This window comes from Cetorhinus maximus, chromosome 12, assembly GCF_964194155.1.
Source record: "Cetorhinus maximus chromosome 12, sCetMax3.hap1.1, whole genome shotgun sequence".
Classification (NCBI taxonomy): Eukaryota; Metazoa; Chordata; class Chondrichthyes; order Lamniformes; family Cetorhinidae; genus Cetorhinus; species Cetorhinus maximus.
This window is the reverse complement of record NC_135890.1, coordinates 4380035-4403543: the sequence shown is the minus strand read 5'-3', so window position 1 is coordinate 4403543 and position 23509 is coordinate 4380035. Positions and strand designations below refer to the sequence as shown.

Sequence of the window (23509 nt, the reverse complement as noted above, 5' to 3'; positions counted from 1 at the left end):
TGGGTATGTTTATTTATTTCAAAAATCAACTTCTGTTGCAGCCGAGGGTCGAATCTAGGTAAATTTTATAATCAATCATTCCAAGTAAAATATGAAAATACAAAAAAAACCAGAACAGAATAACACACTGATCATCAGATTAGAGTCTTTACATTATCAAGATTCAAAGTTTAACAGTCACTGGAGTTTGTTCATTGTGTGGATGAAATATAACATTGAACTATGCTCTGTGGGTAACAATTAATGAAGTGTGGAGTCTGGCAGTGGTCCCATGAAAGAATGGCAGAGTTGATCGCATTGCTTCTCGAGTGTCTCCAGACCATAATTGCATAAGGCACCTGTGTAACTATGGTAATTAGGGCTGAGAATGACTTTGCAAACCCCTTTCTGAACCCTTTCACTAGATTTACATGGTTGCTTTATGATTCCATTGGTTATTTGTCTATGGGTGGGGGGGGTCTCCCAGTCATGGTCTGCCCTGCCCTAACCTAAGACCACATATATGCAATTTACTCAACAAGAACATAAGAAATTTAAAGAGCAAAAAAAGCCCTTGGGCCCATACAGGTGCCACACCTGATTACAGATCACATTTACCTGTCTACCCTATTCCTACACCAAACAATAGTTGTATCCAACATGTTGATGCTTCTGTATGCACTTTTTCCATTGCAGGTTTTAGCTAGTGAATCTTCTGTGATATTGCTGAGGGGGATAGTCAGGACCAAGTACATTTCCCTTCAGATAAAAGCGAATGCTGGAATTCTGAAATAAAAACAGAAAATGCTGGGAAAACTCAACAGGTCTGGCAGCGTCTGTGGAGGGAGAAACAGAGTTAATGTTTCGAGTTCATATGACTTCAGAGCTGAAGAAGAGTAACATGGACTTGAAACATTAACTCTGTGTCTCTCGCCACAGATGCTGCCAGACCTGAGTTTTTCCAGCATTTTCTGTTCTTATTACATATCCCCACAGACTGGATTAGTATAGATATAGGAAGTCTTGTGGCATAGTGGTAGCATCCCTACCTCTGAACCACTAGAAAAAGTTGGATAAGCTCCAGATTCCTCATATCTATATATCCTCTCAGTGTATCTTCACACACACTTCTCTCACCTCAACAGTGAGGAGGTGGTGGAAGGATTTGCGGGATGATTATCAACTTGTTGAATTACATCATGAACGCTCCTTCCGTGGCCATCAAGTCCGGGGTTGTGGGGGCTGGGGGGGCAGGAGGAAGAAAAGTGTTTGGGAATATACAGAGAAGATGGAGAGATGAGGAATCTGGAGTTTAGCAAACTTTTTCTAGCGGTAGAAACGCAGAGTTGCAAGCAGGGCAGTGGGTCAGGTAACTTTATAATGGGAGAATCCTATCGGAGTTCCAGCTAGAGGAATGAAGGAATTAGCTGCAGTTAACGTGTCCACTAATATAATGCCAGGAATTTCATGCAACAAGCATATTGTTGAGAAGAATCAGAATAATTGAAGTTGTATGGAGAGTGGGAAGACTGGCTTATTTGTCTCCTCTGTTTCACACAGGCTGCAAAGATCAGCTGTGATGTGCATCTTTGCCACGATGACATCAAGAGCAGAGTGGTTCAAAATTGGGGCCGTGTGTCAGAATTCCAGATGTACAAGTCTTTCCTCAAACTTTTAATATTTCCATGGATCTCTTCTTAAAATATCCAGACAGAAAAAGAGCTGCTGAAAAAGAGCATTCATTCATAGTTCCACGGCTGTTTACTGCAAATGTAATCAATTAAATGATGTATTTTCCTCAAAATAGATGCACATGCGGCTTTACTTCCCTTCCCCCACAAAACCAGAGCCAAAACTAATCAAACTGGCACTCAGCCTAATGTAAACACAGCATTTAATCCCCACAGGCCAAAGCAACAGAGCCCAAGAGACGAATGACTTGAAACATTTAAGGGGTAAAGGGATAGAGGGGTCCTGTAAGATACTTCACTGCCTTATTCACAGAAGAAAGTATAACAAAAACTTGCATTCATATAGCACCTTCCCCCCCCTACAGCTCTCTGCCTTTCTTCCTCTCTTTGCCCATTTAAGACCGTCCTTAAAACCTGCTTCTTTGACCAAGCTTTTGGTTATCTAACCTGAGGTGGCTCGGTGTCATGGCTCCTGTGAAATGCCTTGGGACGTTTCATTACGGTAAAGGCGCTAATTAAATATATTGTTTAAGTTGTTGTTGTTGTTCTTTAATGTAATGAAATGTCCCCAAGATGCTTCACAGGAGTATTATAAGACAAAGTTTGACACAGAGCCACAGAGGGAGGCATGCAGTTTAGGCTTTTGCTTTGTCGTGATCTTGGTGAATGATTATCAGGGAGTTGTTGCATCTGTAGCAAGGAGGAGATGCTTTTTAATGCTGTGTCGTGCAGACAACAACCACGTCAGAGAGAAGAAAGTTCATTATGGCTGCCCTCAGAGAGCAGGGGTTTCTTCTGTGACTAATTTAAACCAGTCACTTCAGTCAGCTAGAACTAAATGTGGTAAACCTGGTTGACTTTTTTAAGTCGTGGTTTTTAACATTGATCCAAGTATGCTCAAAGTGCAGTTTAAATCTACAAATGAAGAAGCAGTGTTTTGTGATTCACAGGTTAAATGGGTCCTTTCTGGTGTGTATTTATGCTCAGCACCAGAACATAAAGTGCAAACAGCCATAAGCTAATGACGAAACAGCATAGACTGCTCTTATGTGCTCGATATGAAAGGGTCAGGGGCTCCTGAATTCTGAGTTACATCGAAGTAACAGAACAGAAGCAGGCCATTCAACCAGACTGGTCTAGCTCACTGTTTATATTCCACATGAGGTGACTTATTTCCATTTCATATTTATTTCAAATTAATAAAGGCATAGATTTTTATTTACATGTAATTTAAGAATTAGCATGCTGAATATTTGAAAACATGATGGTTCTGCAATTGCTGTGGAAGTGGATCTGAGGCAAATCTCTGGGCAGTCGTTGCTACAATCTGGTCACCTCATGTGCCAAGAGTTGCATCAGACCTGACTTGCATTTTCGTTCATGGAGAAAATGAGGAACGTCCTCCCTCACCCAGTTCAACTGCTCATTTCCTGCTGGAGAGTCCATGTCTGTGAAGCAACCTATGGCCTCACTTATCCTGCTCTTGGTTTTAAATACAGACACATGGAGTTAAATGAAAAGGAACTGGGGGGTGGGGGGAGGGGTTTAGAGGAAGGGAGGTCAAAGCAGCAGAAAACTTTAAATGCTGAAATACACTCTTTAAAATGATCTTGCCTGGATGAGTGCAACTCCAACAACAGTCAAGAGTCTCGATACCATCCAAGACAAAGCAGCCCACTTGATTGGTGCCCCATCTACCACCTTCAACATTCACTCCCTCCACTACCAATGCATAGTAGCAGCAGGGTGTATCATCTACAATATGCACTGCAGCAACTCAGCAAGGCTCCTTCGACAGAACTTTTTAAACCCGCAACCTTTACCATCTAGAAGGACAAGAGCAGCAGATGCATGGGAACACCACGTGACAGACACGTTCCCCTCCAAGTCACACACGATCCTGACTTGGAAATATATTGCCATTCCTTCACTGCCGCTGGGTCAAAACCCTGGAACTCCCTCCCTAACAGCACTGTGGGTGTACCTACACCACATGGACTGCAGCGGTTCAAGAAGGCAGCTCACCACCACCTTCTCAAGGGCAACTAGGGATGGGCAATAAAAATGCTGGCCCAGCCAGTGACACTCACGTCATGTAAAAGAATAAAAAAAACTCTAGTGCCCTTCAGTAATCCGGATATTAAAGGCTATATACTGAGTCTGTATGGCACTAATGAGATTTTTTTAATAAAACACTGATGATTCAAGAAGCTATTGTTGATCCTGCACAAACATGCTCTTTAGTTCAGTAAATATTTATTGCCTTACACTGAAAGTAATAGATGAGCCATTCTTGCAGGGCTAAGAAGTATTTCAGCTTTTTTTTTTTGCTTATCACAGAATTAAAAAGATGGACACTGATGATTATGCCAACAGGTATTTGACATCGAGTAGTCCCAGGCTAGGTTATCGTACAGCATGATAAAGTCAAGCTTTCTGTATCCCTTACATCAAACAATCACTTCCTACAGCATCAGGACAATTACGCCAGCTATACTGGAGTTATACAATTACTTTCAGTGAAATTGGTAATTTAATGCAAACTTGCACCCAATCAGGGGCAGGTGTTTTTGTGCCAGGACACTGTCATCACTAGGAACTGGCTTCAGAAGGCCCAAATGTATTTCACATGGGAAAGGCAGGCAGACTTTCATCTCAACAGCACCTTTCACATCCACATGTCATCCCAGAATACTTTACAGCCAAAGAGGTACTTTTGAAGTGTAGCCACTGTTGTAATGTAGAAAACAGAGCAACCAATTTGCACACAGCAAACTCCCACGATTAGCAATGGGATAATGACCAGATAATCTGTCTTTCTGATGTTGATTGTGGGATAGTGATCAGGGCACCAGGAAGAACTTGCCTGCTCTTCTTCAGAATAATGCAATGGGATCTTTTGCATCTGCCTGAGATCACAGACAGGGCCTGTGTTTAATATCTCACTTGAAAGACATCCCCTGCAGCAGTGCACCACTACCTCAGTGCTGTACTGGTAGGTCAGCTTAATCTTTTTTGCTCAAGTCTCTGGAGTGGAACTCAAACCCACAACCTCCTGATTCGAGATAAGTGCACTGGTCACTGAGCCACTACTGAACACCAATAGCCACAAAAGAATGAAACTATCCTTAATTTTGCTGGTGACATCTCATGTCAAAATAGTTCTGTGAAACACAGGAACAATACTGGTCTTGGTAGTGCATTATTATGTATAATTTATTTAGTGACAAGGAGATTGTTTTTAAAACAAATCTTTTCCTTTCATTATTATGAATTTTCTATTTCCATCTTTTGGCAGCCAATACCCCACAGGACTGCACTAAACAGGAAGGGTGTGTTTTTATCAGAGTGTCACAGAAATTGCCCACACTTTGAGAGTTTTAAAGGTCCATTTGATGAGAACGAAGAAGATTTCGGTTATTAACTCTCAGGGTTGCTCGTGTGGGGTTGTAGGCTGGGACCATCTACTCTGTACCCCAAGTGCCTTTGCCTTAACAATCGAGGGCTAGCTGGTGATTCATGTGCTGTCACAGTGTTGGAATGTGGCCCATTGCCAAAAATATGGTGCAACACCAACAGGAAGTAATTTGATACTTTAAGCTGCTTAAATGCTTTAAAACTCCAGCACCATCAGACAGCACAAACACACAAAGCCATAACAATCTTCAAAGCAACAATGCCCAAAAATTGTAAAAAGGCTGACTATTATTATCCTGCCCGGAGTCAACTCACCTTCACTTTCTCTAGCAAAAAATTATAAAAAAGGTAAAAAAAAAACTCTAAATGTTTTGTAACTTAAAACTGAAGCTGTTGAAAGGCACTAATGTCTGAAAAGAGAAAAAGAAACCAATCAGCATTTAGGATGATGTCTCATCATCCCAGCTGTGATGAAGGGTGTCCACATGAAAGGTCAACCCTGTCTTTCCTTTCCCTCTCTGGCTGATGAATCTGTGGTGAATTTTCCAGCTTCTTCCATTTTTAATTTCAGATTTCTGGCATTTTCTTTACTCCCTTTGATCATGAGCATTTTGCTTATGTTTGTTTAGAACTAGAATAAAGCCAAGCAAAGGTCAGAGTTAATCAATGTGATTTTCACAAGTGCCAGCGGATGTAACTAACATTGCACCAGATGTACAGCTGTAGATTCCACGCTGACTTTAAAGGGCTAGGTTACCTTCCGAATCATCATGAGGCACAGCATCAGGAATGTGGTAGAGCACAGCTGGAGAAGCAACATCCTCATCACGTCATCCTATTTATCTGAAGTCACTCAAGGGATAATGGGTTGGGTGGCAGAGATTACAGGAATTTTTCTATTCTTTCCCGAAATGTGGGTGTTGCTGGTAAGGCCAGCATTTATTGCCCATCCCTAATGGCCCTTGAGAAGGTGATGGTGAGCAGCCTTACTGAACAACTACAGTCCATGTGGTGTAGGTACACCCACAGTGCTGTTAGGGAGGGAGCTCCAGGATTTTGACCCAGCGACAGTGAAAGAACAGCAGTATATTTGCAAGTTAGGATGGTGAGTGACTTGGAGGGGAACCTCCAGGTGGTGGTGTTCCCATCCATCTGCTGCCCTTGTCCTTCTAGGTGGTAGAAGTCGCAGGTTTGGAAGATGCTGTCTAAGGAGCCTTGGTGTGTTCCTGAAGTGCATTTTATAGATGGTACACACTGCTGCCACTGTGCACTGGTGGCGGAGGGAGTGAATGTTGAAGTTGGTGGATGGGGTGCCAATCAAGTGGACGGCTTTGTCCTGGAAAGTGTTGGGCCTTTTGAGTGTTGTTGGAGCGGCACACATCCAGCCAAGTGGGGAGTATTCCATCACACTCCTGGCTTGTGCCTTGTAGCTGGTGGACAGGCTTTGGGGATTTAGGAGAGGAGTTACTCAAAATAGCACAATTGAGGTGCTCGGATGATTTTGTGAATCTTGACAATAAAAATGCGAGTGGCCTATATCATTTGACTCTTGAGAAGCAACGTCTAGGCTCCCAGAGCCATGATGTTATAAGCAAACATGCCTCCCCATCTCTGTAACCTCCGTCAGCCCTCTGAGGCATCTGCACCCCTCCAATTTTGGCATCTTGTACAGTTGATTTTAATTGCTTACCATTGGCGGCTGTGCCTTCAGTTGCCAACATCCTAAGCTCTGGAACTCCCTCCATAAACCTTTTCACCTCTCTATCTCTCTTTTCCTTAAGGTGCTCCTTAAAACCTACATCTTTGACCAAGTTTTCAGTCATCTGACCCAATATCTTCTTATGTGACCCAGTGTTATCTTTTATTTGATAATCACTCCTGTGAAGCACTTTGGGATGTTTCACTAATTTAAGGATGCTGTATAAATACAAGTTGTTGTGTTGTGACTGTAATTAATATCTGACCAGCCCCAAAGATTGATGCAGGTCAAATCATAGCATATCAGTGGCTGGAGGCTGATGTGCCTCTGCTAGCCTGGGAGACCATTTGCCTCCAAAGACTTTAGAGCTGCTTCACCTACCTTGCAGCTGGCTGGCCATAGCAGCACTGAACAGACCGAGTTGAATGACATGAATAACAACATGGCAAAACACATGATAAAGTTCATGCTGTGACAGGTGCTGCATCTGCCCTACTGTGACTGGACCCATGGACAGTATCCCCATGTTGATTCATGGACCGCAGTTTGCCAACAGCCTGTGCCTGGCGATCTCTGAAGCGAGACCTCCTACTATAAACAGTGCTGATCTTTAATAGCTAGACAACGTGCAAAGTGAAACCCCAGCTGCCAACAAGCTGTGCAGCATGCAAATGGATAGAGGAATGTAAACAACATTCTTCTAAGAAACAGATAGTAAGTTTGTACAACATTGATTTGAATGATCTATTCTATCTGCTGCCTGAATCCTATCTTGTACAATTCCCATTCACCCATAATCCCCGTGCTCCCTGACAATGCCTTGATTTTAAAATTCTCAGTCTTGTTTTCAAATCCTTCCATGAACTCACCCCTCTTTTATCCGCAACTTCCTCCACCTCCACAGTCATCCGAGGTCTCTGCGCTCCTCCAATTCTAGCCTCTTGTGCATCCCCAATTTTAACCACTCCACCACTGGTGGCCATACCTTCAGCTGCCTGGGCTCTTAGCGCTGAAATCCCACCTCCCTACCTCTCTCTCATCCTTTAAAACACGCCTTAAAACTTACATCCTTGACCAAGCTTCTGGTCACCTGCCTTAATGTCGCCTTATGTGGCTCGATATCAGCTCTTGTTTGATAACACTCCAGTGAAGTATCTGGTGATGATTTACTGCATTAGAGTTGCTATAAAAATACAAGTTGTTATATTACAGAAATTGGGAATACGGGTCAAAGGGCACAAGTTGTTAAAAATCAAATCAAGGTGGCAGCAAATTTTTGCTCAAGTATGTGCTGGTCAAACGTCAGTGTTACTATATAGAACAACAATATAGAACAATATGGGAGAGGCATCAAGTGCAATTTCAGGATTTGGAACAAAAGGAGGTTGGGATACAACACAAAAGTGGGAAGTGGGAAAAATACATCAAACTCACCCTCCCTCCCATGTTATTGAGGATCAGTTTTTTCTACTAGTGTTAGGCACTCACCGGTCAGGTGCAGTATGAGTTGGAAACTGAGAATATCTCCTAGTACTGAGTCAAAAATACACCTTAACCTCAGAGCATCCGATGTAATAGCCACCTTTGTAGTCTCTCTGTGTGGAATTCTGAAATTACTGTAAAGTTAGGGGCATTTTTGGGCCCACTGTCAAACTCATTCACTCAGGATCCTTATAAGCAGGGAAGAGGTTTCCATTCCAGCCTGAGCTGAAATCAAATTCACGGAAGGAACATCACACCTCCTCCATAAATGGAATTCCAAGGATAGCCCAACATGTGGCTGAGGTCACACAAATCAGACTGATTTCCACTTTGTGAATGAATGCAGCCTACAAACATTTGCTACAGAATTCATGGCAATCCATCTAACACACAGTGCTGGGACTTGGCTGTCCAACTTGGACTTAGACTTGTAAAGCTGAAAGATGTCATATGCAAGAAGAAGAGGTGGTGAAGGGGACAGCACACAGATACATTGCTACAGACAATCCCACACAGCAATAGGTTACTGATAGACACCAGCATTGGTGGCAACTGAACCAATTCTAAAATTGGGATTTAATGACCAATAAACATGTAGTTTCGAATTAAAATATTGATTGTGTAATTCCTGAAAACTCTCCAGCAACAACTTCAATCAATAATATACAAACAGAAGTAAAGCCAGTTGTCATTCCGGATCAGCAGATTCATTGAAAGGATCAGACCTCGAGCACTTCAATCAAAGTGACTCCCCTCAGTAACTCAACTGTGGAATTCCTTATCCATTCTTAATTTAATCACACTCTAAAGGTGGTTATTTTTCTATTTCTTCTCATTTTGTAGTAGAATTTTATCTATTTTTGCTTTGTATTGTTTCTGAGCCTCCTCCATCTCTCAGTCAAGGTCATTACATCATAATGACGTTAGGATCTTGGTCTTTGGTTGAATCTGGTTACAGTTTGCCTCACCTTCTGGTACTAAATTTGGAACTTACCTACAAATTTAAAACACACTTCACTCTGTACTATATAGCCACCAGACTTCCTGATCCCCAAGAGCATATTTCTGAATATTGTTAGTTTGTGAATTATGGTGACTGTAAAGTGGAGAATTGCTTTTTTTCACTCTATTCATTCACAGGATGTGGGCTTCACTGGCTGGGCCAACATTTATTGCCCATCCTTAGTTGCCCTTGAGAAGGTAGTGGTGAGCTGCCTTCTTGAACCGCTGCAGTCCATGTGGTATAGATACACCCACAGTGCTGTTAGGGAGGGAGTTCCAGGATTTTGACCCAGCAACAGTGAAGGAACAGCGATATATTTCCAAGTCAGGATGGTGAGTGGCTTGGGGTGGAACTTCCAGGTGTGATGTTCCCATCTATCTGCTGGCCTTGACCTTCTAGGTGGTAGTGGTCTTGGGTTTGGAAGATGCTGTCTAAGGAGCCTTGGTGAATTTCTGCAGTGCACCTTGTAGATGGTACACACTGCTGCTACTGTGCATCGGTGGTGGGGGGAGTGAATGTTTGTGGATGTGGTGCCAATCAAGTGGACTGCTTTGTCCTGGACAGTGCCCAGCTTCTTCGGTGTTGTGAGAGCTGCACTCATCCAGGCAAGTGGGGAGTATTCCATCACACTCCTGACTTGTGCCTTGTAGATGGTGGACAGGCTTTGGGGAGTCAGGAAGCGAGTTACTCATCGCACTATTCCTAGCCTCTGACCTGCTCTTGTAGCCACAGTATTTATATGGCTAGTCCAGTTCAGTTTCTGGTCAATGGTGGCCCCCAGGATGTTGTTAGTGGGAGATTCAGTGATGGTAAGACCATCGAACATCAAGGGGTGATGGTTGGATTCTCTCTTGATGGTCATTGCCTGGACTTGTGTGGTACGAATGTTACTTGCCGCTTGTCAGCCCAAGCCTGGATATTGTCCAGGTCTTGCTACATTTGGACATGCTCTGCTTCAGTATCTGAGGAGTCGCGAATGGTGCTGAACATTGTGCAATCAGCAGCGAACATCCCCACTTCTGACCTTATGATGGAAGGAAGATCATTGATGAAGCAGCTGAAGATGGTTGGGCCGAGGACACGACCCTGAGGAACTCCTGCAGTGATGCCCTGGAGCTGAAATGACTGATCTCCAACAACCACAACCATTTTCCTTTGTGCTAGGTATGACTCCAGCTAGCAGAGAGTTTTCCCCCTGATTCCAATTGACTCCAGTTTTGTTAGGCCCCCTTCTATGCCACACTCGGTCAAATGCGGCCTTGATGTCAAGGGCAGTCACTCTCACCTCACCTCAGGAGTTCAGCTACTTTGTCCATGTTTGAACCAAGGCTGTAATGAGGTCAGGAACTGAGTGGCCCTGGCGGAACCCAAACTGGGCATCAATGAGCAGGTTATTGCTCAGCAAGTGCCGCTTGATAGCACTGTTGATTACCCCTTCCATTACTTTATTGATGATCAAGAGTCGACTGATGGGGCAGTAAATCTTGAATAAGTATTCTTCTTTGTAAATGATGTTGTGTCTTAATGCCTGTTGGTAACAGTAAATGTCTTGGGATGTTTTACTATGTTAATTGCACCATATAAATACAATTATTTATTCCTGCTGAACATACTATCTCAACTACTGAAAGTAGGTGCACAGTGTGTTCTCAGGCCAATATTTATGTCTCTTCAGGCTGGTCCTCAAGAGGCACTAAGGGCTACCAAATGTTGATTTTTGCATTCTGGTTTATCCTTCCCTCCTGCACAGGCCCTGAACCCTCCATTTGGTGCAGTTCAGACCGAGGATGGAGCCGAATGACACAGGGAGTAAGAGCTCCTCTATATCCCGCTACAAATGTGGCGACTGTCAATAGATAATTTAATAGATAATTTGAAACAAGAACAGAAAAAGCTGGAAAAACTCAGCAGGTCTGACAGCATCTGTGGAGAGAAAGACAGAGAGTTAACATTTCAAGTCCATATGACTCTTCTACTTCCCTTTAGCTCTGAAGAAATGTGGTGAAATATATACTGTATACTGAAATATATAACAGTATATATTTCACCGCATTTCTACTTCCTTTTAGCTCTGAAGAAGTCATAGGGACTCGAAACGTTAACTCTGTCTTTCTCTCCACAGATGCTGTCAGATCTGCTGAGATTTTCCAGCATTTTTTGTTTTTGTTTCATAATTTACATTTGTTTTATTATCCTCTCACCAACACATTCTCTCTCAATCTCAGAAAGTGCTGGAAAACTCAGCAGGACTGGCAGCATCTGTGGAGGGAGAAACAGAGTTAACGTTTCGAGTCCAATATGACTCTTCTTTGGAACTGATCTCTCTTTTGCTAGGATGGTTTCTGTATTCCCTGCAAACAAAAGGAACTTGTTTGAGCCTCGCTCCCTTTTTGAATTACCTGGGAGTTTGGGGAGCCAATAGTTTCCTGCTGCTTTCTCCATGCCAATGCCTTGACCAATCAGAGTTGACTTGCCAACCAATCAGCATCCTTTTCTCCTATAGTATAAACTGTTGTGGCCATTTGAAATTTGCCATTTTTGCTTCTTTCCTGATGAGTGCAAGACGAGAAACTTTGGCAACACATCTCTCTTTTCAGTCATATTCAAACATTCATTTACCAATTCTGCAGCAAGGATTTCATGAACAGTAACCAAATTGCAGTTATAAAGAATAATTGGCTTGACAGCTCATCAAGTAAAATGACAATCAGATGAGTGTTAATTTTACACTTTGCGGTTTCCTAATGCCCAGTTTTTATTTCAATGAGAAATTAGAGAGCTCCCAGTTACCAAATTTAGAGTAATTTAAACTAGTTTGGGCGTTCTTCTGCTGGTACAATGCATGAATGAGTTGCTTGTTGCGAGTAGCAGCTCCCGGAGACCAGGAAAGTGCCAGGTTTGACCCCACTTACTGCTGACTTAACTAAACTCAGCAAGACTGTTGATTGGATTCAGGGCCTCTGGGTTAGGAAGGGTAAAGTCAGACAGAGTTCCTGTTCCTTCATAGGAATAAGTTTACAATTACCTTCAACCCTCTTCTCCTGAAGGCATTGATGCCTTGTTGCAATACAATTCAACGGATGCAGGATGACCCCTGGAATCTGGCCAAGTGACCATTATTGATGCGAAATGGATGACAACTTCAGTGAGCTGTTTGGTGATGGGTGTGTCACAGACCAGTCTGATTCTGCTGTTACCCAACACCCACACGCACACAAGCCAGGAAATTCAGGACTCAATTCATCTATCAAGGGATCCTGCGCTGGGTCAATTGGATGTCAGGTTTCATGCTGTGCACAGTGAGAATGGATGGCTTATCCTGGGGTACTCTCACTTCTCAGGTACAAAAGAGAGGAGAGAAAGGGTAGAGAACTGGGGAGCTGGGTCTCTATTCCCTTTACACTACTCACAGAAGCGGAGGGAATAGGTGGAAAGAGAGGCTGAGGTACTTAGAAGCGGCGTCAATATGAAGCAACTTTGCAAATGAAGTGGATGGCCCCAATAGATTTGATTATCTCAGTTGGGCACCCATTATGAAGAGGACATTATGCCTTCCACACAGCCCCACTCAGTGCAGAATCTGAGTCAGGACTGGGCACCAACAGAAAGTAGGTAGCTTTGTTCTACAGGGCTAGGAAAATGCGGATCAGGACCAGAGAGCTTCCAGCTATTGTTTTATACAGGAGTTTGTTCAGGTTAGAAACTAAGAGTTTACAGCAATCACAACCAGGATCCCTGCCTCTTTAATTCTGGGTGCTGACTCCCTGTGCCAGGGGAACACTGAATCTGTGCTAATGATCCGAAACTGGAAATCCCGATGAGTTCATGTTATCCCAGGCAGATTTAGTGCATTTGGGAATTGGAACCATATACAATGGGATTAGGCATTCCTCTCCAGCACTGTCATTCTTCATATGGGAGCCAGAGACACTGACCATGAAGATTATCACAGTTGAGCACAATCCAGTCCTCATCTAATGTCTATATAAATATTTTGTTCCAAGTTATTGTTAAACAGCCAGTACTGGGAAACCTGGCTGTGGCCGACAGTAAGGCGAGCTAGACAAGCAGATGAAGGAGCTGTGAATAGAGGGTTATGCTGCCAGTTAGTTGAGGAAAAATAGGAGGAGGCTTGAGTGAAACATAAATGTTGTCATTGGCAAGTAGGGCCGAATGGCCTGTTTCTGTGCCGTATATTTATGTAATTTTAATTTCCAACTACGGGACACTAAGCTAATTCAGCACAGCATAACAGCCTTCCTTATCTGTATAACTCACATACACACATTTCTCCATGAAGGGAGGTGGTATTATCACAGAGAATCACAGAATCACAGTGCACAAAAGGCCCTTCGGCCCATCGAGCCTGCACCGACACGTGAGAAACACCTGACCTACCTACCTAATCCCATTTGCCAGCACTTGGCCAATAGCCTTGAATGTTATGACGTGCCAAGTGCTCATCCAGGTACTTTTTAAAGGATGTGAGGCAACCCGCCTGTACCACCCTCCCAGGCAGCACATTCCAGACCATCACCACCTTCTGGGTAAAAAGGTTTTTCCTCACATCCCCCCCTAAACCTCCTGCCCCTCACCTTGAACTTTTGTCCCCTCGTGACTGACCCTTCAACTAAGGGGAACAGCTGCTCCCTATCCACCCTGTCCATGCCCCTCATAATCTTGTACACCTCGATCAGGTCACCCCTCAGTCTTCTCTGCTCCAACAAAAACAACCCAAGTCTATCCAACCTCTGTTCATAACTTAAATGTTTCATCCCAGGCAACATCCTGGTGAATCTCCTCTGCACCCCCTCCAGTGCAATCACATCCTTCCTATAATGTGGCGACCAGAACTGCACACAGTACTCCAGCTGTGGCCTCACCAAGGTTCTATACAACTTCAACATGACCTCCCTACTTTTATATTCTATGCCTCGATTGATAAAGGCAAGTGTCCCATACGCCTTTTTCACCACCCCACTAACATCCTCCACTTTCAGAGATCTATGGACACACATGCCAAGGTCCCTTTGTTCCTCAGAACTTCCTAGTGTCATGCCGTACATTGAATACTTCCTTGTCAAATTACTCCTTCCAAAGTGTATCACCTCACACTTTTCAGGGTTAAATTCCATCTGCCACTTATCTGCCCATTTTACCATCCCATCTATATCTTCCTGTAGCCCAAGACACTCAACTTCACTATTAACCATCTGGCCAATCTTTATGTCATCCGCAAACTTACTAATCCTACCCCCCACATAGTCATCTATGTCATTTATATAAATGACAAACAATAGGGGACCGAGCACAGATCTCTGTGATACGCCACTGGACACTGGCTTCCAGTCATTAAAGCATCCTTCTGTCATCACCCTCTTCCTCCTACAATTAAGCCAATTTTGAATCCACCTTATCAAATTACCCTGTATCCCATGTGCATCTGCCTTCTTTATAAGTCTCCCACTGGACAGGCAACCCAGAGACCAAGGGTAATGCTTTGGGGACCGGGTTCGAATCCCGCCATGATGGAATTTGAATCCAACATTGATCATGAAACAATTGTCATAAAAACCCATCTGGTTTGCTAATGTCCTTTAGGTAGGAAATCTGCCATCCTTACCTGGTCTGGCCTACATGTGACTGCAGACCCACAGGAATGTGGTTAACTCTTAAAATGCCTCTGAACAAGGACAATTAGGGATGGGCAATAAATGCTAGCCTAGCCAGTGAGTGATGCCCACATCCCATGAATGAATAAAAAGGATGAAACATTCAGTGAATGGGACTTGGATTTAATGACATGTTAGAAGCTGTGTGTAAGCAGGTGCTGCTTTCACTGGGATTCTGGGGGCTAGATTTTTGTGGCCTGATTCGGACTGGAGGCAGGCAGATGAAAAAAACAGCGGCAACATTGTGAGATTGGACATCCCAACTCTGTTTCCGGTGTTTCCAATCTTCATGAGGGTGGTGGGGAGGAGCTTGGCTTTCCAAACTCACCCCCGCTCCTAAACAGGCTAACTAAAAGTAGTTAAGGGCTTTTTAAAAGCCTGACACTGCAACTCTTTAGACTCTGACTGGGCTGTCAGTGTTTAGCAGCTGTCTGAATCAGACCAGCTGCAGGCAGGCCGGCGAGTCATAGAGGCCAGAAAAATGTCACAAGGCAAGTGTTCAAGTTTTTCAGAGGTTACAGGGCATACCTCTTTGAAGTTATTATTGCAGCAGCCCATCGCAGGTCAGGGAGGAGCCTGCATTAATAACTTTTCCACTTCAGGCTGTTGTCATCTTCCTGGCATTATATGGGCATCGGAGGAGTGGGCAAGGCTGTTTGGACTCTGCCTGAGCACCAGGAAGGTTAGAGCTGGAAACAGAGGCTGCAGCCTCAGAAACCAAGGCCATTGGAGATGAGGGGCAGCAGCCTGCACAGGAAGGGCAGAATGCTGGGTATTAGGGGGCCAGAGGAGACAGATGAGAAGTATGAAGGAAAAGGAGCCACTACCCTGAGTACAGGATCCACAGGTACAGGTGAAGAGACCTGGAGATTACTAAGAACCAGTGTGGAGACTTCCTATGCAAACGGTCACAGATTTCTGTGCCCCCATTGGTACAGACCTGTGCAGCATCTCACAGCCGGCTGCACACAGATCCAGGTGACAGATACCCTCATCACCAAGGCTAAACAGCACATCAGATTCACAACAGATGGGGCATTGCAGGCTGAGGGCACTGGTTCCGGTGCCTGGACAGGTCAGGTGGTGCCCTGTAATACCCTCCAGTAAGGTCATTGTGGTGGTCTCCTGCACCCTCCACAGCACGGCCCTCCAAAGAGGTGTGTACCCGGAGGGTGTTGAGGCCCTGGAAGCGGACAGCTCACAGGGGGAGAAGCAGGAGGTAAGAGGAGGAATTGGAGGCAAAGCCGGATGACACTGAATGTAGAGGGGCCCTGCTGCACGATGAGGTGACCTTGTCTTGCCACCCTCCAGAAGAAGCTCTCCCTCTTCTCCCTCATGGGTACTGGGCTTCCAGTACCCCTGTGCTTTCCTGCTTCTCTGTGGTACAGTGGAAGACTTTGGCGCAAACTCTCACCCTCAAGTCAATAGCAACCTCACTGATAGCTGCCTTGGGTGCCTGAAACCTGTCTCTATTCCTACCCCCACTAGCTTTGGACAGGAAACTCTTCTCTATATCAGTTAAGAGCTCACACCTGCAAAAATCCAAACTTCAGTCAAGTTTCCCACCAGAGGTGGGTTTCTGACATAGAAACAGACTAGGCTCCTATTAGCTGTCTACATCTTGTAGATGGTACACATTGCAACCACTGTGTGTCGGAGGTGGAGGGAGGGAGCATTTAAGGTGGTGGATAGCGTGTGGATTAAGCAGGTTGCTTTGTCCTGGATGGTGTCAAGCTTCTTGAGTGTTGTTGGAGCTGCACTCATCCAGGCAAGTGGAGAGTATTCCATCACACTCCTGACTTGTGCCTTGTAGATTGTGGACAGGCTTTGGGGAGTCAGGAGGTGAGTTACTCGTCGCACAATTCCTAGCCTCTGACCTGCTCTTGTAGCCACAGTATTTATCTGGCTAGTCCAGTTCAATTTCTGGTCAATGATAACCACCAGGATGTTGATGGTGGGGGATTCAGCAATGATAATGCTGTTGAATGTCAAAGGGAAATGGTTAGATTCTCTCATTTGAGATGGACAATAGTACCATACAAGTGCCAGGCAATGTTATTTGCCATTTCTCAGCCCAAACCTGAACATTATCCTGATCTTGCTGCATGCGGGCTCAGACTGCTTAGTGTGTGGTATAAAGAGAGACACCACATTGGCAACCATCTCCTGGATTCCAACATAAACAAGCTCATGCAGAAATGTGGCCAGTATCTTCCAGTTTATCAAACAACCACACTTTGAATTTGCACACGTACTTAATTATCCTAGAGTGCGATAAAAGTCACTTTGGACAACTTGAGGTTGGTCATGTGAAACTCTTTTTGAGCTAATTTCAATCGAGAGAGATTTGACTAACTTGATGATATTCCCTAGCTTCTAGCTGAAAAGAAACCTAACAAAGGTTTCCAACATTACACTTTACCAGAATAATCCAGGGAGATTTTTAGCTTCTCTGTTAGAATGTTGGGGAGATTTGGATGGGAGAATGAGGTATGAAGAGTTCCAGACCTGAACAGAATCAACTTGAATCTCAAAGCAGGGGAAGGCAAATCAGGTACATTGATAAAAATTCATTTTCAAAATTAAAAACATTCAAATGCAAAAATGTGTTTTTAATATTTAAGGAAAGTGTTAAATTTGCCTTTAGCCTTACCAGTCAATTGGAAATAATTTTTCATTCAAACATGTGTTCCTGATTATATTTCACTCCATGAAATTAATCAAACCATGACACTTTCTATCGTGGAACCGTTGCCAGAAACTCCAGTACATCAAGCCTGGCCGCCACTTACACTGTCTGTGCTGACATTCTTTTATTGGCTATTTAACTGACTCCACTGTCTAGATGTCCAGGTGGACTTGATTAATATTACAATAACCTGATTTTACTTCGGACATGGGGCTACATTAAAACATTGATATTAAGCATAAAGCAATGAAGTTTCCCTGTTTATGGTGTCAGTGGGGAAGGCAGCTCATCAACATGGTCAAGATGAAAACGACTGGTGCTTATGCTGCTAAAGATACACGTTACAATATAACTCTGCTGCTGGGGCCTGCATCTTCCAGCAATTAGAGCGAGCTTTCGGGGCAGCTAATTAACTTAGGAAGATGAAATCTTGGGAGTAAATAACTCCAACTTTTGCACATCAGCTTAGAGCACTAGGGTGTAATTGTTAACCCAGGGGTAATAGGTAGGCAGAGTAAATCAAAGTATCGCCCAGCGAAGATACTCAGGTGTCGCTGAAGTTTGTGGAGTTTGTGGAGTTGAATTGGTTGAAAGTTGCAGCTGTGTTCGTGAGGAAACTACAAAGGCTGTTCCTTTGCCTCGAGGGATCGTTTTAGCTTCCCTGGGTTGGGATGGGTTTATATTAATTCATAGAGGGTTTTGAATTATTAAGGTTAAACCTCAGTCCTGGCAAGGAAGGAAACATAAATCAGGAACGGAGGAAAAGATCATTCCAGCAAATAATGGCGCATCTGAATCAAAGCTATTTCCTGTTGTCTTGCTGAGGGGTGATGCAGCTGGTGAGACGTGCGGCAGCCTGGCTGCGTTAATTCCTTTAACTGCAGAATGTCTTTTGTTTCCTAACTTGCAGCTGTGTCCAGCAGTCCGTTATTGACGTCTCAAGCTTTTTAAGTGTGAAAGGTGCAGGCTGCAGTCTTCCCCTGAATCCACCCGTGCCAAACTGCAGGGAGCTATCGAGAAGCGAGACAACTCTAAACACAACATCGTAAATCAGATCTATTCTATGCGCGCGTTCTTTACGCTGCGACATATGGAGGCACCTTTCCTCGGTGATATTAAAAAACATCATTGCCAGCGGGTCTAATTTCTGAATGATTGCACTCTTCCCAGCTTTGCTCTCCTTTGTTCACACAACAACAGGAAGGGGCACTGAAATCTCCACACAACATAACTGTGATTCACATTGTTCATCCTTCATCTTTAAAATGGTCAGACGGTGCTGCTGTAGGACATAGAGCCTGCAATAGTGCCTCAAAAAGGACAATATGCTGACAGCAAAATTAAATGCAAAACAATGCTGCAGCACCCGAATTTTGTCACTTTTTGGCTCCAGTGCCGCCCGCCTGAGTGGGCAGAGCATAAGTGACACTTCTGGCACCGCCTGGCACCGCTCTCAGAGGTAAAGGGCCATTTAGTGCTCAGGTGAAGGTGGCCAAGCATCGGAATGCAAGAAATTTGCTGCTGCTGATGGGGAATTCACAGAAGTTACCCAGGGAGGGCAGGTGGTCCCCAAAACCCCCTCCTCACTAAAATTTAACTTTGCGCCACCATAGTTCACACGCCCACTTCAAAGTATTCCAAATCCACCACGCCAAAATTTGCCTTTTGCACATGCGTGCTTCAGATCTCTTTTCCTGTAAGACAACCGATGGATATACCTGCAACTTAAGTCAAGCCGAAATCAGAGCATACTGCCCTCCAACTGTATCTACATTTTACACAAATCACACACACACGTGTCCACTGGGTTTCAGTTTTCGTAGAAAACAAACTGACTTGTGCAACGTGATCCCAAAACACAAATACAAAGCCCCCAAATCCAAAGTCATAAAAAGGAGTTTATTTATCCAGTGGACCTCTTCAGCGCAGTGGTCTTGGTTAGCTCTTTACTCAGGGTTGTTCCTCAGTTGTTAGGGTTTTTTTCCTTTGAGTTGCCAGATTTTCTGAGTTCTGTAGTGTTTATTTCCCTTGCCTGGAGTAGGGCTCCATGGGTGCAGTGGTTCTCCAGTACCCCAGGCCAAGGGAATCTGGTCAGTAATCAGGTTGGCTCTCAGTCCAATAGTTGGCACAAACATATTTCCCAGCACAGGTTGGGAGTGTAAGCCTTGTTGATTATTTTGTTCTGTTTATGTATTATATCAATTACAGTGCCCACACCACTGACAACTAATTTCAAACACTTGAATCTGGGACCTCCTAGACCACATGCCTTTGTTGCACATCGTCTTTATCAAGTAGGCTATTTGCTGAGCTGCAATTTAACATTTATAATCAGGATAGTGTACCATCCCTGAATACAGTCAGGCATTGAACAGCTGCAGAGGCAGTAATGCACAGCTGTATGTTAGAACTTGTATTATTATTGGCAACATAAGGGTCAACAGTACTGGATTAACAAATAGGAAATCTAGATGGGTGTGTACAGCACCATGGGAAAAGCCAGTCAAATCAACTTGCAGGAAGAGGCAGAGAGCGGGGTTCTTCCTGTGCTCATCATTACTGAAGTGTCGTCAGTTCTTAGAGCCAATTGGTTTGTCTGCAGCGTCCACAGCATGCGTCAGCCGTGGATCAACCGTGAATGGTAGCATTCTCGCCTGAGTCCGAGATTGTGAATTTGAGCCCCACGCCAGGGGCTGAGCACTAAAGTCTACGGAGAGAGTGCTGCGCTGTTGGAGGCCCCATCTTTAGAATGAGACCTTAAGCTGAGGGTCGGTCTGCCCTCTCAGGTAGACGAAAACAATTCCATGGCACAACTTCAAAGAGCAGGGGAGCTATCCCCAGCATCCTGGGCAATGCTTAACCCTTAATCAAAATCACAAACTACTGCTTTGCTGTTTGTGGGAGTTTGCTGTGTGCAAATTGACTGCTGCATTTCCTACATTACAACAGAGACGACATTTCAAAAATACTTTATTAGTTTTGCTTTGGAGCATCCAGAGGTCATGAAAGGCATTAAGTAAATGCAAGCCTTTCTTTCTTATACAGCAGCAAAAGGTGGCGGGAGTGGGTGGGTCCCTCACCCCAGCCAATGCCACACCACATTGCCAGTCACAGTCTGTGCCAGAGGCCTTAAAGCGCCAGGGAGTTTATATTCCAGTATGTTTTTATACAGCAGGAGCTCAAAGTCAAATGGAGATACGATTCACCACTCACCACAATAACAGGATGTGTGGCCTCCACCAATCAATTATCGGCAGAGAGCAATTTGTTAGCTTGTCAAATCAGTGGGGCAGAAACATGAGGCACATTTATAAAGTAATTCAAGGCTGAGACTACAGCCTGGAACGGCTGAAGGCTGATTAATTAGTTTCCTGTGAATTTGTTTTGTTGTTAAATAGTACGGGTTCATTAAATGCCCATTGTAAGTTGATGAGCCAAAAAGAGATGAAGAACATACATGGTAACAAATGGATGCTCCAGGTTTAACAAACACCTTTCTATCCTGAGAAATAACTCATCTATTAAACGCTACAACTTTAGAATCCCAAGAGCTCATCTATTTTGTTGTTTGAAACTCCTTAAAAAGTTTCCTGTTCTGCCTGTTTGGTGGCAGTCTGCCTCATATGTGGGTTATCCGTTTGTAAGAAATCCTGTCTGAATTAACCCTGCACATCTGGCAGAAAGCAGTGACTGGGCCAATAAAACCACCAACTCACCTGGCTGGTTCCAATTTTCACCTGTTCTCCTGAGCAGCTGACAAGTACACCTGCCTAAAGTAACCAGACGATATTTAGAGAAGGACCAGTAACTTGATACCTTTACCTTGTTAGTGTAGCACAATAGTTTAGAAAACTAGGCGTTTTTCCTCCACACAGACTTCGAGGAGGTTTGATCGAGATTTTCAAAATAATAAAGATTTGGCCCACATGGATGGGTTATTTGAGTTAAATAGGTTAGAGCGGATCAGCCAACAATCACATAAGCATAAAACTAGGTTAGATGTCAAAGGGTATTTTGTTTTACAGGAAACTTAAATCAGACCTCTGGTATGAGCTGTACAGTGAGAACATGGATTCAAAGGAAAGCTTACCGAGTTCCTGACTGTTGCCTCCATCGTTGTGTTTAAGAGGTAGATGGGGTATTAGTAAACGTGTTCCCACTCACCATGTTCATCTGGAACTAGTTTGATCACATTCACGTCAGAGAAGGATCTCCCCAGAGTGTTTCTCCCCCAGATCTCAGAAGATTGCATGACTGGTTGGTGGGAGTGTAGAGTAAGGCCTGGGTTCATGGTTTATATGTTGATGACAGTATTGGACACGCCTGATAGACCAGATGGGTTTTTATCTTGACCTCTGTCCTCAAGTTTGTATTCTATCAAGCTACTCCTCTCAGAGTTCTAAAAACGAGCACTCTTCCTGATCTATCACCAGAAGCCAACAAGAATTGCCAAATTGAAGCCAACTCCCTCTTTTCGCTGATGATTCCTTTTAGCTTTGCAAGAATTGTTTCCTGAACTTATCACAGATTGTATCCCACATTAGCATGGTCCTGATTTAGGGTTGTGGACATTTGTATTCAGGTGACAGGAGTATTGTGTGTTTGGTTATTTTTAGGCTAGGCACTTAGTTCTATTGTGTACTGTTCCTGCATCTTTCTGCTATGAGCACTTGTGCTTTATTCACTCGTCTATTGGATTGGCATCAGTTTGTATCTTTGATTGTTATTTAGCCTTGCATGCCAAGTAATGTTGTTCATTTTTTTCTGACTTTAAAGCTATCTCGCCATGTTTAAGACCATGTCCTGGTCTGATATCCTGTACACTAGAAATTTTTTTTTTAATTCTTTCGTGGGACATGGGGGTCTCTGACTAGGTCAGCATTTTTATCACCCATCCCTAATTGCCCTTGAGAAGGTGACGGTAAGCGTGAGCTGCCACCTTGAACTGCTGCAGTCCATGTGGTGTAGGTACACCCACAGTGCTGTTAGGGAGGGAGTTCCAGGATTTTGACCCAGCGACAGTGAAGGAACAGCGATATGACATGATAAGTCAAAATGTATACTTTGACATGCGCCTCAGCAAAATTAACTTCTAACCAACTTAAAAGAAAAAATAGATTTAAGGGCCCCAATATATCAAAACAGTTTACAACCCCACCCTAATTAATTACACCCCACCCTAATTAATTACAATGCTATTGAAGGAGATAACTGTTTTATGTTTGAAGAATTTTAATTAAAAAGCTCAATTTTACCACAAATGAAAACAGAAAATGCTGGAAATACTCAGCAGGCTTGGCAGCATCTGTGGACAGAGAAACAGAGTTAACTTTTCAGGTTAATAACTTCACATCAGAACTGGTCAGTGAGCTGAAATATTAGTTTTGATGAAAGGTCTTTGGCCTTACACATTAACTCTGTTCCTCTCTCCACAGATGCTGCCAGACCTGCTGAGTATTTCCAGCATTTTCTGTTTTTATTTCCGTTTTTCAACATCCACAGGGTATTTTGCTTTTGCATTACAATTTTACTGCTTTTTGGTTCATAATTTACTTTCACTTGAGACAAAAAGGAAGGAGAGTTTGGGATATTTGTTTTGTATGTGGTGCCAAAAGAACTCAATTTTCCCTTTGCAGATGACAAATTGGGTTCTCATCGCTGGGTATTACGCACACAGTTAACATTAAGTGCAGTACTGCGTGAGCTGACCCATCAACCTTCCGAGATCATAGAGTTCAATATGCTGGACACATTAATAAGTGTCTGTAGGATGTTTGGGTAGAACAAAAGGTGCAAGCATGCTAACGCCTGAGATATTTGGAGAGCCACAGGTGGTAATTTTATTCCCGTAGCATCCCCGATTGCTGTCTGGATAAA

The 23509-nt window shown here is 43.7% G+C and overlaps 1 protein-coding gene and 1 long non-coding RNA gene across 3 annotated transcripts in view; one reads left to right on the top strand and one right to left on the bottom strand.

Annotated features, from left to right (window-relative positions):
- Positions 1-23509, bottom strand: part of fam107b (family with sequence similarity 107 member B) — a 139482-nt gene that overhangs the window by 58904 nt on the left and 57069 nt on the right. The window lies entirely within an intron of this gene.
- LOC144687177 (uncharacterized) lies at positions 4006-18771 on the top strand. Its single transcript, XR_013578089.1, has 2 exons — positions 4006-5435; positions 18543-18771. It is a non-coding gene; the product is annotated as an uncharacterized LOC144687177 (long non-coding RNA).